Here is a 12,197-nt window from a genome sequence, read left to right on the forward strand (position 1 = left end):
AGCAATTTAAATATAATTTTACCAGGTTTACTGTAATCTATGATAATCATCCATTTTGTGAATAACTTTCATTTTTCAATCTACCTCTTCGTTTTATTATGCTTGCAATGACATACATCTTTATAAAAAACTGCTGAAAGATAACAAGAAAGAGAAATTAAGATTTGTGAATCCACATAAAATCCCATATATGGCAACCAGTGCACATGACAAAAAGGTAAGCTTGAAAGGCTAAACCAAAGGGCAAGTCATTTGGAAGGCAGGCTAAGTGGTGCATCTGTAGATCAACTTGTATTGGTGCTATGTAATATCGGGTAAGTAAGAATTAAAACATCACTTTCAATTGTTGTCTTTTGATAATTTATTGAATTATATGCACTAATTATGTGTTTGTTGCATAGTTTCCATTGGATTCTCACTATTATTGACCCTTACAATGAAGTTATTTATTTGTTGGATTCTCTAAGGCACCGCATTCATGATGAGGATTGGAAATATATAGTGAAAATGTGAGTTCATATTTCTTTTTTATTAAGCATTTATGTTAATACAAACCTCATATATAAAAAAATCATTAACGTATGAAGGGCCTTAAGATTGTTTAATTCAAACAAGGGAAGGAAAGGTAGAAAAACGACTATGTGGGTAATAGTAAAGGTATGTGTAATTACATATAACATATATTTTAATGTGTATGTTTATCATTAATAATATGTCTCTACTTTCCATAGGCTCCTCGACAACAAGATGCCAAACAATGTGGTTACTATGTGATGCGATTTATGAGATAAATTGTTGAAGAAGTTGAAATTATCGAAAGAGATTCACTACGATCTATAGTAATGTTTACTTGCTTATGTCTCAAATTATTTGAAATAAACTATTTAAAATATGCAAAGTCAATGTTGATTTTTTTTCCTCATTAATGTTCACAGTTCACACAAGCAGAGTATTCTCGAGAAGAAATTGATGAGGTGCGATCGGAGTTGACAGAATGTATACAAGATCATATTTATGAGTAGGTGCGTTCAAGTTTATGTAAGTTCATTACCTTGTTTTAGCTAAGGTTTATGTAATTAAGTTCATTATCTTTAGCAAGAAGGAACTTTTTGCTTCTTTAGAATCCATTTTCAGCTATGAGATGCAATCTACCCTTGTTTGTTATTCTCAGTTTAATCTGTGATAAAGAGTCTTCTTGGTCATTAACTGAATTATATAAACTAAATGCATTTTAGAATGGAGAAATACTCAGATGTGCTCCCTGAGCTTCTAATTTTGATAATTTTTTGCTTAACTTTTTATATCAGTTGTAGCCATATGATAGTCCACTTGCTCAATTCTTCTGTTATTTCAATAACCTGGAGAGTTTAGATGAATCATATTGTCACGTCAACAATAATAATATGGTATACATGAAGGGATATAATGCATATGTTCTTAGCTACGATATATATGTCTATTCTCTATCGTGGCAGTATTAAATATGTAAACACTTCATTCTGTTAAATTATGGAGAATCTAGTAAGTGGACTAATTGATGGTTTGATTGTTACAAATGAAATCATTTGTGCACACAATTTGGGAAATAAAAAGTCTGCTCTATATATGTTTGTTTGCATAAGTACCAGAAATATGAATTTCAGGCTATATTGAGTTTCTACCCTTCATTTTGGCTTTTCTAATGACTCCATACAAATAAATTAGAAAGGAATGTAAACAACACAAACCTCAACTGATGTCTCATAAGAAGTTCTTATAGAACTTCATTGGTTGTAGGCGTAGAAGCTTACTATAGATCTGTATTATTGAACTTCAAGATATTTGCTTGTATTACAAGATATATGCTTCATGAAAATATGAAATAAAAAACACAGATGCAACATAAGACAAGAACTGAGAAATGAATGTTATACTGAGTACTACAAACCACAGTTTATCATATTATAGTTGATTCTCTAGCAAAGTTTCACATTTTGAACTCGTTTATTTTGATTTGAAATGTCTACAACTTTTACTAATGTTTAATGGTAAAATTTGGTGTTTGATTCTTTATGCAACTTTTTATTGTTTGCTATGAAGTCGCCATAGCAATGTTGTAACCTTCACAACTCTAATGTTGATCAATACCAGTGGGTATTCTCTGAGTACCTCCATTTATGTTCGGAAGTTTCTTATATGGGTTGTTCACCTTTTTGGTACCTCCATTTAGCCTTGTGTAGCGAAATCACTTGTTTGCCTTTGAACATAATTGAAGAAAAATTCATGAATGATGGTTGCTAGTCTTTTTTAATCCTCTCTTGGTTTTCCCAATAAAATAGCAAGGGAATTCAAGTCAGTTGATGGTTGTTGATTATGAAAACTCAAGGCAGCTTCAGTTATTAGATATACCATTGAAGGTCTTCCCTCCAATTTGCTGCTATAAATGGTCTCATTAGTCCCTATTTCACTGGTTGTTGAAAACATCTGTTGCTTCAGAATTTGCCAGGACAGTAATATGATTTCTAAAACTGCACATCTGAACTGCAGTGCAAAAATTGAGAACCCTACTATTCTCCATACTAATCTATAATGACTTCGCCATTGTCCCTGTTTTCTCAGCCTTATTAAACACGTATGCATTAGAAGTTCCTCTCCTTCATGCTGCCCAGCCATTAATGGCTTGATACTCTGCTGCTGCAAATGAGAGCTTATAGGCTTCTATTTTCCAGCACTTGTTGCATCTGTGTTATGGCTTGTAGGTACTGATTTGTTGAACCACTTGAGATACACATCAAGTTTAGAAGATCTTAAAAGTGCAGATGTCATAATTGAAGCCATTGTGGAATCTGAAGTAAAAAAAAAAAAGTAGTTATTTTCAGAACTTGATAGGATTTCAAAAGTTTATGCAATTTTAGCATCTAATACTACTTCTCCAATGATTCACTACAAGAATTTCTGGATTTAACCACACCTAATAGATAACAGTTTTTCAAGAAATTATTGTCTTTTTTCCATTTAACAACAGTTTTATTGAAAACTGTTGTTGTTCACCATAATATTTTTTAAATAATAACAGTTTTTCAAAACACTGTTGTCTAATGTGTGTCAAAGACAACGGTTTTAAAAAACTATTGTCTTTTAGTGTTGCTTATGTGATAATATACAACAGTTTTATTAAACTGTTGTCTATTGAATGTTGTTGAATCCTAAAAACACAACAGTTTTTTTAACTTCATGAAAAAAAATCTAAAAACCCACTTCTTTGTGACTCTTCAACGAACAAAAACCTATCTCCGACTCCTCCTTCGCGACTCCTCCGCGAAAGACACTCCTCCACTACTAGAAAAATGATTTATTATAACACTTTCTTCATGACACCTATTAAAAAGTGTCAATATAAATAAATTATAATGACACTTATAAAAACTAATTAAATTTTTAGAAAAATATCATATTAGATGGTGTATGATGACACATTTTGTAAGTGTCATTATAATTATAATCATATTAGACCTATTCCAAATCTCTTTCCACCCACGCGATCCTCCTGATCCTTTCGTTTCCTCCTTGCAGCGCCGCCCATTTTCTTCCCTCTCCCACCCCCTTCTTTCCTTCAGCGCAGACAGGTTTCTTCCCTCTCCGCAGCAACCAAGATGAGCTCAAAGGTAACCTATTTCTTATTTCTTCCCTCTCCGCAGCACCACGCGCTGCCTCGCCAAGCGACGAGTGATAAGTAGCATTTTTATGTGATATTTTAGCTCTTATACTTAGCATTTTTATCCTCTCATTCACTTAAATCTTGCTTAATATCATAATTCATGAGTTAGGATATATTTGTGAGCTTATTATAATTATTCCCTAATTTTGATATTATTTTATGATTTTTGTAGGGAATTAAAGAGGAGTCATGGACACGAGTCGAATCAAACCGATTGATTGAAAGCTATAGATCCAAACCCGGTTCAATTTAAGAATATTTGACTCAAGTCAAATGGAGAGTTGGACTTATCTAGCTCAATCAAGAAGGGGATCATCTTCTAATGGTTTTAACTCAAATCCATATCTAAACCCAACCCACTTCTTAAAGTCCAATTTCAGAAGCTCAATTTCATACTCTTAATGAATCGGATCGGATCCCTCTCCTTAACCCAAAATCCGAACCCGTTAAAAACCCTTCTCCTTATTCTCTCCACGCACGGCACAGTAGAACTCTCCTCTCTGCTCGCGTCTCCTTCTCGCGTCTGCTAGGGCACAGTGCCCCTTTCTCTTCTTCTTCCTTTTCTCCGGCCGGCGGCTTCTTCTCTTCCCTTGCCACCGGCCGGCCAGCTCTTCCCAACCTCCTCTTCTGCGATCTGCTCCAAGCGGCGACGGCAGCAAACGCCGGCGGCTACTTTGAAGCGACGACCTCAACTAGGGTTTCTATTCGGCGAGGCGTTCTTCTTCGGCAAGCATCCCTCTTCATCCCTTCCTCAGTGTAGCTTCTCCTGCGGACGGCGTTCCGAAAGCAGCGGGTTCCAACAGAGGAAGCCGACTGTCCCTTCTTCTCCGGCGAATTTCTTCTGCTTCCATCACTGAGCAGTGTTGTGGCTTCCTGCGGATGGTGTTCCGAAGGCAGGAACTCCAGCAACTTCAGTCTACAATTCCAGCAGAAGCAAGTGGCATCTCAGTGTGTCAATTTACAGTACATCACTGTTCTTTCTTAATTTTGTGTGGCTGTTGAGAGTTGTAATCAAAGGTTCTGTCATTGTGTTGCTGTCCACTGGGGCTGGTGTTCCAAATCCGGGTCTCCGTGTGACGACGGAGGTAGTCGATTGATGGTTGATCGCAGGAGAGTGGTTTGGATAGTTTAAGTTTACTTTCCTTTTGAATGTTTCATGTTCAGTTAATTTAGTTTACTTTCTTGTTCAACTTAGGTGTTCTTTTCTTATCTATGTTTGATTGTTTAGTTTTGTATTTCATTTATGCATGATTGTCAATCTTATCTCATAGTGTGACAATGTGGTGCAAGTTTATCAATTGTGTATAACTAGGTTTTGGTTAATCGTTGTTAAGGTGTTTAGTTTAATTGCTTTTGTTGTATGTGAAATTGATTGTCAAGTCCGGCTAGTGTTTGGAAATATTTAAACCCAAACTATATGGTAGTTCACTCATCTAAGATTATATTTGGCAAAATATAGATTCAATAATTTTGATGTTTTCAGCATTTGTTTTTGGATGTAGGTGCTGGCTTTTGAACTGCACTTGCTTGCCACAAAGCATCAGGTAATTATATAATTAGTAACCATTTGGTGATTGTTAGCATACACGATATGATGACTTTTCTTCAGTTCAATAGACATGTTTTTACCTACTGCTCTGTATTCCTATGTTCCTTTCTCTGTCTATGCCATGTTTTACATTGATCTTTCAATTGGCATTTGACTCGAGATTTACCCACGCATGAAATTCTGCAGTTTGTTTATATCACTTGATTATAGAAATTTGTTGAAGAGTTGTCCCGTTTTTGTTTATTTGATCTATGAATTTGTTTGCATTTGCATTATTTTCAATTCCTGAGATGTTAAACACTTCTAGTTGCTTCCTTATACATTGAAGAATGTTTTAAAACATTCTTCAACCTAGCTCTTGATTGTTAATTTTAGTCAATTATAGTGGTAATTGTTAGATCCTTTATTTATTTTAATTAATCTCTATTTGTATATTCCATTATCTAATTAATCAATGACTTATTAATCAATGGTGCTTATTTTTGTAGATGTTTCATCTGATTCCAACACCTCAGGAGCTTTTATGTACTCAATGACATATTCCATCTCAACGTGCTCATTACAAAGATTCTAGGATACACTTGGAGGAATGATAGCTTGGCCTTATCATCTGGTGTGATTTTAATTAATCTTTCAGTGAAATATTATAAATTTTTTAGATTTATTATGTTATTAAAATTTTAAATAAATATGAAATGTATTTGCAGTTGGCTATAAACGAAGATTTCTATTAGTACATATGGAATGATACTTTCTGGATTCATTTTTATTTAAGGCATTCTTTCCTTTAATGATCCCTTTTAGAATTTAATGTATGACTTACTCCTTAGCATCATATGGAATGTGTGGGAACGTTTGCATTATATTGTACCTATTAGAATTAATGCTGCTTGATTACTGGGAAAAATAATGTTTGCATGGTTTATAATAGAAGCTTTGTATGCAGTGACATAAAATGAAAATTCTGCTTAATAAGAAATTTAAGAGCCACCATATTGTTTCAAGAGGTTACCATTTATGTTACATAGATAATGCTTTTTGCACTTCTCTTAGATGACTAGATCAAATGGTTTTTATGGTTATGTAACATTTATGCAGTGCAATTAGAATCACGCGTACAGTTTAGTTTCTAATTTGTAATATATATCTTTATTTGAATAGGTGCCTTCAAGAGTACTGGGAAGAATGCCGACAAACTAAAAAAATGGAGAGACTTTAACAAATTAAGGAGCACTAGGAGCTGCAGTCCCTCCTCTTCACCGACATCTAAGTAGAAAATCTTATGTTATATTGTTCTACCTTTGTTTTAATAGTGTACATTATCATTTTGTTGGTTGCTTATGAAATTTCTTCAGAATGTTATAGATATTATTTTTGAATGTTAGAAAATTGTATATTAAATTTTATTTTGAAATTTAGTATTTTGAATGATTTATAATATTGGAAAATTGTGTATTAATTTTTTAATATTTTTTATCTAAAAAAGACAACGGTTTTTCATCGTTGTCGTAGATAGTTTAAAACTATTGTTGAAGACCCTGTTATTAAAGGTAGACGCTCAAAGACAACGGTGAAAAACTGTTGTCTTTGAAGGAAAAGACAACAGTTTTTCACCGTTGTAAAAATGTTGTCTTTGCCTTCAAAGACAACGGTTAAAAACTATTGTCTTTGGACACCCCTTTTAACAACACGGTTTTTAACAACAGTTCAAAATGGGCTACGACAACGGTGAAAATCGTTGTTGTTAGGCTTTTTTCTTGTAGTGATTGTTCATCTAATATTGGTTGTGAGTATTCATTCATTCATCTCCAATGATTGTTTTGTTTCTTTTGAGAGCCATCAGTAATGCTCATGTATGGACTTGAAACATATTATTGCTACTTTTGTAGGTGGATACAGGACAGTCGAGATCAGTACACTAAGGAGCGTCTAGATTCAGTAATTGATCAGTACACTAAGCGTCTGGATTCAGTAACTACTGTACTGTTTTGAGTAAATAGATTGTTGGCTACTTCTTCAGTATTCAGTAGCTACTTCTTAGAAGTAAACAGATTGTTGGCTAAACAGATTGTAGCTGTTCAAAACAGATTTTTTGTGCTCTTTCGTTTTATATGTGAATATCACTATATACTTTGAAACAAAATTAGTGTTAATTTTGATATTTACTAGCTTCTCATGTAATTAAATACTAATATTACTTCAACGTCATATTTCTATTATTTTGATGAGTTTGAAATCATTAACTGAGTTAATTATATGTAAAATTCGAATCTAGATATGGTAAAAGAAAAATAATAGTTTCGTAAATATAAAAATAATGATTTTTAAATAATTTTTTATATTTTTTTTTCTTTAAAACGACAATGCTTTTAAAGTGTTGCAAAAAGTCTTGTCTTTGTAAAAAAAACAACAACGCTTTTAAAGCGTTGTAATAGTGTTGTCTTTGCAAAATATGACTACGCTTTTAAAGCGTTGCAAAAGCGTTGTCTTTTCTACCAAAAACAACGCTTTAAAAGCGTTGCAAAACGTTGCCTTTGCATAAAACGACAACGCTTTTAAAGCGTTGCAAAAGCGTTGTCTTTGGTACAAACGACAATGCTTTAAAAGTATTGTCGTTGAGCAGACTTTTAACAACAGTGCCTTTAACAACGCTTTTTCAGGCACAAAGACAACGCTTTAAAAGCGTTGTCTATTAGCTTTTTTCTTGTAGTGAGGAGTCTAACCTGAACGAGAGACCAGAAATGGACGACCTCTGTGCTATGGTCTCCGAGTTGAACCTAGTGGGTTCAAACTTGTGGCAATGGTGGATCGATACTAGAGCCACCAGACATGTGTGCTGCAACAAGGAGCTGCTCTACAACTTCGAAGAAATCATTGGAGATAAGCTGTTCATGGGGAACTCAACAACCTCGGACATTATGGGCCAACGAAAAGTGGTGCTGAAGATGACCTCGAGCAAGGACCTTACTCAAAATAATATGTTGTATATTCTGGAGATTTGAAAGAATCTAGTGTCTAGATCATTGTTAAGTAAGCATGACTTTCGTATTATTTTTGAGTCAGACAGAGTTGTACTGTCTAAGAATAGAATATTTGTTAAAGAGCTATATATCTGATAGACTGTTTAAGTTCAATGTAATGACCATTAGGGTTAAGATAAATAAAAATGAAAGCTCTTCCACTTATATGCTTGAGTCTTCATGTTTGTGGCATGGTAGACTAGGACATGTTAATTACGATGTGTTGCGTAGATTAATAAATATGTAAAGTATACCTGCATCCCATGTTGACCTAAAACACAAGTGTGAAATTTGTGTTAAAGCAAAAAATGATACGGTCATTCTTTCAACATATTGAAAGAAGCAATGAACCACTCGGGCTAATTCACACCAATGTGTGCGATCTTAAAGGTACATCAACACGTGGTGGGAATAAATACTTCATCACTTTTGTAGATGATAACATAAAATACTGTTATGTGTATCTTCTCAAAAGTAATGATGAAGGTATAAAGAAATTTACACTCTATAAACATGAGGTTGAAAACCAGCTTAATAAAAGATTAAGGTGATTTAAAGTGACCGAGGTCATGAATATGTATCACTGTTCACTGAGTTGTGTGCTGAACATGAGATTAGACACAAAATTATAGCTCTTTATACTTCTCAACAAAATGGAGTTGTTGAGAGAAAGAATTGAACTCTAAAGAAAATGATGAATACTCTTCTATTGAGCTCTGGACTGCCAGCGTTCATGTGGGGAGAAGTTGTGTTAACGGCTAATTATCTTTTAAATAAGGTGTCTCGAAAGAAAATAGATAAGAGCTCTTATGAGTTGTGGAATGGAAGACAACCGTCCTATAAATATTTACGAATGTGGAGGTGTCTTGCTAAAGTGTTGGTGCCTGATCAGAAAAGGATTAAGATATGACCAAACATTATTGATTGTAAATTTATTGGATATGCACAGAACAACAATGCGTATCGATTTTTTGTATATGAATCACAAATATCATAGATACACAAGAACTCGATAATAGAACCGAGAAATGCTTCATTTTTTCGAGTATGTATTTCCATATAAGACCTGAGAAGATGCTGTTGGATTGTGAAAACGCTAGGGGGGGGGGGGTGAATAGCGTTCATCAAGAATTCGAAAATCAAATCGAGTACGCAGCGGAAAAAACAAAAGTAAGGACAATGCTAACACAACCAATTTTACTTGGTTCGGAACCTTCGTCGACTCCTACTCCAAGGCCCTCACTCGTTGAGTGTTTTCGTTTGACAATCACTAATAATTCTCAATAAGTACAATAATTTGTAATATGAAATTACCAATAATAATAAAATAAAGACTTAAGTCGCTGGTTGTCGGAGAAGCTTCGTAACGTAGCAAGAGCATCTTGGAAGCAGCGTGCACAAGAGCAGTCATAGCAGAAGTTGTGGTTCTTTGCTCCAGGTGGTGGCCTCCTTATATAGGAAGCTCCGGGCGCTCGGATCCCTTCCAGGCGCCTGGAGCATGACATCGGCCCAGCCAATCAGCGCGCTCCACATTGCGTCGGGATAGAATTTTGCATTCCGGGCGCCCGTACCACCATTTTGCAGCAACTCATTTTTCTGCAAGAAAATATTAGTCCAAGGCAAATGTAAATTATACTACCTTACAAAACAAAGTATTAACATAATTATAGAGTAGTAATTAGATTTTGTCTCACTGAGATCGGAATCTAGTCACGATCACAACTTAGATTCTTGAAATGGTTCTAGTTGGATCGACGCCTAAGTTCCCTAACTGGGAATGCGTCCTCACCAAGTCACTCCCCTCCAGTGACTTACCTTAACTTACCTGCCAGACATCCGATCAACCCGTCGACCTATTTGGACTTCGTGTCAGCTATCAGGTCAGCCCGTCGACCTAGCTAGACTTCGTGCTAGACATCCGGTCAGCCCGTCGACTTATTTGGACTTCATGCTAGCTAACATGTCAACCCGTCAACCTAGCTGGACTTCATGACAGCTATCCGGTCGGCCCGTCGACCTAGCTGGGCTTTGTGCCAGATATCCGGTCAGCCCGTCGACCTATCCAGACTTCTCCTGTACACTCTGTCAAAGTGTCATATCACTACAAAACTAACTTAACCTACTTTGTCATTCATCAAAACAGAGTTAGACCGTTAGTGCTAGCCACACCAATAATCTCCCCTTTTTTGATGCAATGACAACCTGAGTTAAGTTAGTAAAAATATGTAAAAATAACTGTTACCAATGAAGTGATTTTGATTTACTTTTTAATTAGTTTGGTGTTTGCTAACTTAAGCCACCTAACCCTCCCTTTTTGACATTCATAAAAAAATAACAACCATAAACAGGTTTAAGAAAAGTGGCTAAGTAAAGGAAAGACACAAATTAATAGAAATTTGTCAGGATTACTGAGGTAGTTTAACTTTCAAGAATTCAAATAAAGTTTTGTAATAAAGAAAAAACCATTTTCAAAATTTACAAAATGTACTATCTTTTCAAAGGATATAAAGTTTGAAAATGCTAGAAAGAGTTAGATGATTAAAGGTATAAAAATTGAAAATAAATTTTGAAAACATTTAAAATAATTTTCAAACCATTTGAAAAACATTTTCAAAAATTGAATTTTGAAAAAAGGAATAATTTCAAAAATGTCTTGTCAAAAATATAAGGCTTTCAAAAATAAGATGATAAAGGTAGATTTTGAAAACAAGGGATACTTTGAAATATAACTTTTCAATATATTTTGAAAACCCTTTTTTTTTTGAAAAGATATAAGAGAATTTTTCAAAAAATTGAACGGTAAAACTTTAAGTAAGATTTTAAAATCGATTTTTAAAAGTTGTATTTAGGACTTATCATTTTAATAATTTTTAAAATAAAATTTTGTAAAATATTTTCAATAATAAGTCTTCCCCTGAAGTCAACACTCCCCTTGAAGTTAACACTCTTTCTTAAGCTAAGATTGGGGGTTGGGTATGTTAAGTTTCAAGGCCTTAGCTCATTTTTATACCTAAGTGTTTTTTGGGGAATTTTAGTGTTAGTAACACTTATGTTTATCAAGTATATTATTTGCATAAGAATTTCTATATACTTGCTTATATAAGTTTGAATAAAATAAGGTTATTTAAATTAATCCATAATAAGTTAAGAATTGATTTGTTGCTAACTCAATAATAAGTAAATCAATTTAATACTTATTTGATTAAAAAAAATTTAAATTTTGTATTAATTTATTGAGCTAATTGATTTAATGAAAGTCTTGGTTATAATATATTTATCTTCACTTTTTTGTTTTTAGATTTAATTTAAGTATTAATTCAGAGCTAAATTTATTAAAGTTATTAAACCAAGATAAGTAATTTAAATGTTCTTTAATTAAGATAAAGTAGTTAAAATTTTAATTAATGTTTTAATGTAAAATTAAGTTTGATTTAAAATGATTTAGAGTAAAGTTGATTAGGTAAAAAAAAATTTAAAGAATTTTCAACATAGTTTTAAAAAGGATTTTTAAAATTACTTTTTTTAAAAAAGATTTTTAAAACAACTTTTAAAGATTTTTTTAAAAATAAATTTTAAATATTTATAAAATAATTCTTAAAGAATTTTAAAATAACTTTAAAGTTAATTTTTAAAAATATTTTTTTTTTAAAATAAATTTTAAGATAATTTTAAAATAATTTTTAAAATAAGTTATTATTTAAAATAAATTTTAAAGTTAATTTTAAAATAATTTTTAAGAAAATTTTTAAAATATTTTTTTTATGTTTTAAAATAAATTTTAAGATAATTTTAAAATAATTTTTAAAATAAGTTAATTTCTAAAATAAAATTTTAAGTTAATTTAAAAAAAATTCTATGTTAATTTTTTAAAAAAATTAAGTTAATTTTAAAATAATTTTTAAGTTTAAATAATTTTTAAAATAATTTTTAT

General features: G+C 32.6%; 2 long non-coding RNA genes across 2 annotated transcripts; both read left to right on the plus strand.

Annotated features, from left to right (window-relative positions):
- Positions 1 to 786: 786 nt before the first annotated feature.
- On the plus strand, positions 787 to 7,401 carry LOC122005506. The gene is made up of 3 exons (XR_006118410.1): positions 787 to 839; positions 936 to 1,022; positions 7,136 to 7,401. It is a non-coding gene; the product is annotated as an uncharacterized LOC122005506 (long non-coding RNA).
- Positions 4,179 to 6,443, plus strand: LOC122005505. The gene is made up of 4 exons (XR_006118409.1): positions 4,179 to 4,660; positions 5,200 to 5,241; positions 5,735 to 5,859; positions 6,408 to 6,443. It is a non-coding gene; the product is annotated as an uncharacterized LOC122005505 (long non-coding RNA).
- Positions 7,402 to 12,197: the final 4,796 nt, after the last annotated feature.

The sequence above is a fragment of the Zingiber officinale genome, chromosome 7B (assembly GCF_018446385.1).
Source record: "Zingiber officinale cultivar Zhangliang chromosome 7B, Zo_v1.1, whole genome shotgun sequence".
Classification (NCBI taxonomy): domain Eukaryota; kingdom Viridiplantae; phylum Streptophyta; class Magnoliopsida; order Zingiberales; family Zingiberaceae; genus Zingiber; species Zingiber officinale.